Source organism: Hypomesus nipponensis, chromosome 28 (genome assembly GCF_054491055.1).
Source record: "Hypomesus nipponensis isolate SF chromosome 28, ASM5449105v1, whole genome shotgun sequence".
NCBI classification, from domain to species: Eukaryota; Metazoa; Chordata; class Actinopteri; order Osmeriformes; family Osmeridae; genus Hypomesus; species Hypomesus nipponensis.
The window spans coordinates 4,878,886-4,883,193 of record NC_140388.1 but is presented as its reverse complement, the minus strand read 5'-3'; the positions used below and the strand labels follow the sequence as shown (position 1 = coordinate 4,883,193).

Here is a 4,308-nt window from a genome sequence, read left to right as displayed (position 1 = left end):
TAGGGAGGGATCACAAACACTTTTTATTATCTCTACTCTTGATACATGAGTATGCTTTGTTTATGGTCTGCACCTCTTCTTCAACACCGACCACCTCTGGAAGAGTGGAACTCTCAAAAAAGGGCTATACAAATAACTAGTGCTGTCAGTTTAACGCGTTATTAACGGCGTTAACGCAAACCCAAATTAACGGCGTCAATTCTTTTTTCGCGCGATTAACGCTCTTTTTGGCCTAGCAAACTTTGTAGTTTTTTTCACATGCTGTTGCAACAACTACCGACGTTAGAAAAACTACAACACCACACCGGATCTAGCTAGACTGGAAACAAAACAACAGGCACGCCAAACACTTGTTTGGCTTGCGAGCTGGCTAAAGAGTAGTAGCAGAGCCCGTTTACGGATATTAGACAATCTCTAGTAGTAGCCAGGCGATTGCAATGTTGTTTTCAATAAAAAAAATATTTGCACAAAGCAATCCGAAACACTTTTCTATGTTGATAAGAGCATTAAAATTTGAAAAAAGATAGGGACAAAAAGAAATCAGGGACATTTAGAATAGATAAAAATGTGCGATTAATTGTGATTAATCGCGAGTTAACTATGACATTAATGCGATTAATCGCGATTAAATATTTTAATCGTTTGACAGCACTACAAATAACATTTGACTTGAACACAATGAAACAGTAGCCAGTAACCAATGTGAAAAATGCCTGAGAAGCTGATTTTACTAAGCTGGATTTTACCTGTGGAATATTCTCAAAACTATCATGTCTAATGTATACTGAGATATCATGTGGTCTTGCTGAGGTATTTCTAAATCATATCATGTGAAATGTAGGCCATCAGTGATTTTTTTGTTCTAGACTGTCTAGTGTCTTTCTAATCAAATCAGATGTCAATTCCCTTGGTACTAGGATCAATACTAGATTTAGTATCTCCTTTTATCAGTGCTATAGATGAGATCAACGGCACTATTGTACTGACATGATCAAACTATCAATGAATATATGAAACTGTTCAGGAACGCTTGATTGTGTTATTGTGACATCAAACTTAAACATAAACATAAAAGATTAATTCACCAGTGAAATACAATAACACAATACAACCTTTGGTATGTTTTGGAATGGTTCGACCACATACACACTACTCCTCATGATACTGGTTCAGACAGTAGTGACCACATAAACACTACTCCTCATGATACTGATTCAGACAGAATTCTCTGATTCAGAGAAGCAAAATCCCTGGTTCTTTCAGAGTTGTCTGTATGTAGCTGCGTAAGTACACCACCTATGCCTTAGTCTGAGGCGTCTGTGGACACAATGGTGGGCAGAGAGGGGTCAAACAGAGCAAGTGCTGAACTGTCAGTTCTAAGTAGTTTTACCCGCTGGAAGCTTTTCTGTGCCTCCCCGGTCCATGTGAATGTAGCACCACAGAGTACATTTCTCATTGGCTCCATGACGGCTGCGTAGTTCTGTATTAACTTGGAGTACCACACTGTCAGGCCAAGGAAGGACCTGAGAGACGCGGCATCACTGGGTGCTGGAGCATCATGAATAGCTACAATGAGGCAGGGATGGGCGTGGTTATCCGGATATCCTAAAGTAAGTTAGTATTCGAATACTTTTTTCGAATACTTATGAGCGTAGTTTAATAAAAATATAAAAAATCTTGAAAAACCGTCGCGTCGTGTTGTGAATTCTAATAGTTGTGACGTTAGAAAATGATGAAAACCATCAAAAAAGGTAGGCTACGCCTCTGTTCTGCTGCGAGTCTCCTTTAATTTCATTTGGCGCTACAAGAAGCATAGTGTCCTGGCTAAGCAGTACCTCGCAGCAACCTCAGGTCCTGCAGTCTTTTCTACGCCAGCCTGCTCGTAAATCGACTCCGTACTCGCCTCTCCCCTGAGCATGTTTACATGCTAATTCTCCTGAATAAAAATGGCTAATGCAGTTGTGGCTTATTTATTTTCTTACCAGTAGCCATGTAGAGCTAGCGTAATCGGTTGTTTATGTTTGCATTGTGTGATGGCGCACCGTATCCTATGATTCCAGTTCCAAGTTAATATCCAAGTTAATATGCAATAGTTCTCCATGTGTGTCTTTCGTTTTTATCGAGGATAGCCTACCCAATGTGTTTAATTTAGTCCAATGTAGCCTACTTTTTATTTCACATAATAATAGGCTAGTCGCTTCTCCGCCAAATTAGGAGCCTACGTCTGAAGACGCAGCGTTTTTTCAAGTTCATTGTCTTTTCGTCATGTTAATAAATTGATCTTTCATTTGTTTTCTTTATTCAACCCTTATTTAATCTAATGGCTTAACAGTCCCAATTATTGCCAGTATGTGTGGTGGTTTATGTGTTTACTGTATGCTTTGCGTCACGTCAGGCTAATTACATAACGGAACCACATTAACAAAATAGATTATCCGGATATTCTAAAATAATTTCGGATACTATTCGAATAGTGAAATCAGTTAAAATCTCCATCCCTACAATGAGGTCATCAGTCAGTAGAAGGCCACCCTTACTTATGGTGTGTCCCAGGTAGGTCAGGTTTTCCTGGTAGTATTTACACTTCTCAGTATTCAGATGTAGTCCAGCATTATGTAACCTGTAGAGTACCGCTTTCAGGCGAGTTTCATGATCAGCACGGCAAGATGAGTCGACATTGATGTCATCAAGATATGCCTAAACTCCAGGTACCTTGCAGCACTATGAACATCATTTTCTGAAATTGTTCTTTATCGCCCACCAGGACCGCTAGCTGACTTTGTGGACGAGCTGGACATGCTCCTCAGCATCCTCCCGGATGATGGAACCCCCCTGATAGTCCTTGGGGACTTCAACATCCACCTCCAAGGAACGCAGGCTGCTGACTTCTTGTCCCTCCTGACTGCCTTTGATTTGACGCTGCTGAGCACACCGGCGACCCACAAGGCAGGCAAACAGCTAGACCTCGTCCTGACACGTAACTGTATCACTGACTTAACCTCTGTAACCCCTCTGCACATATCTGATCACTACTTTATCAAATTCTCTGTCTCTCTCCCTCCAACTCCTCCTACCTCCCCTCCCCTCGTAACTTTCCGGCGCAACCTCCGCTCCCTATCCCCCTCCCATTTCTCCTCTGTTGTAACATCCTCCATCCCTCCCATTGACGAGTTCTCGTCCTACCCCACTAACACTGCCACCGACACCTTGTTAACCACTTTAACTGCATCACTTGACTCTCTCTGTCCCCTGTCAACCAGGCCTGCTCGATCTTCTCCCTCCTGCCCGTGGCTTACGGATGTTATTCGTGAAAAGCGGTCCACCCTTCGAGCAGCTGAGAGGAGATGGCGCAAGTCCAAAGACGGTCTGGACCTTGATAAGTATCACTCCCTCCTTAAATCCTTCTCTTCTAACATAACTGGTGCTAAAACCCTCTACTTTCTTAACAAAATTAACTCTGCTTCTAACCCCCACAAACTTTTCTCTACCTTCTCCACCCTTCTTAACCCACCTCCCCCACCCCCCCCCTCCACTCTGACAGCAGACGACTTCTCCTCCTTCTTTGAGGAAAAAGTCTCCGACATTAGCAGTCGGTTCCCTAAACCCACCTTTCCTACCCCCTCACCTTTCACGACTGACCCAACTAAATGTCTAAACTCTTTCTCTCCCCTGTCCGAGTCAGAGCTCTCTGACCTCATTCTCTCTCATCGCCCCACCTCCTGCCCCCTTGATCCTGTTCCCTCCCCTCTCTTTCAAACTATCTCCCCCTCTATCATAACTTTTCTGCTCCATGTCCTAAACTCCTCTCTTACCTCTGGCACCTTCCCCTCTGCCTTCAAACAGGCCAGAGTTGTTCCTCTACTCAAAAAACCCTCCCTTAACCCTGCCGTCCTCCAGAACTACAGACCGGTATCACTGCTACCCTTCTTTTCTAAAACAATTCAACGTGCTGCATCTAACCAACTCTCTAACTTTCTCTCTCAGAACAACCTGCTTGACCCCAACCAATCGGGCTTCAAGACCGGCCACTCCACAGAGACTGCCCTCCTTTCAGTCACCACTGCCCTCCAGTCTGCCAGAGCGGCTTCGAGGTCATCCGTCATCATTCTGCTGGACCTTTCTGCAGCGTTTGACACGGTTAACCACCAGATCCTGCTCTACAGACTTGGAGAGATGGGCATCACTGGCACTGCACTCCAGTGGATCTCATCCTACCTCTCGGGAAGATCCTACCAGGTCTCCTGGGGAGGCAAACTGTCAGACCCCCGCCAGCTCTCCACCGGTGTCCCACAGGGCTCCGTCCTTGGA

At 44.3% G+C, this 4,308-nt stretch overlaps 1 long non-coding RNA gene across 1 annotated transcript; it reads left to right on the top strand.

The window, feature by feature from the left end:
* The first annotated feature begins 2,751 nt into the window (after positions 1 to 2,751).
* LOC146219593 (uncharacterized) lies at positions 2,752 to 4,308 on the top strand. The gene is made up of 4 exons (XR_014751028.1): positions 2,752 to 2,946; positions 3,261 to 3,364; positions 3,985 to 4,091; positions 4,164 to 4,308. It is a non-coding gene; the product is annotated as an uncharacterized LOC146219593 (long non-coding RNA).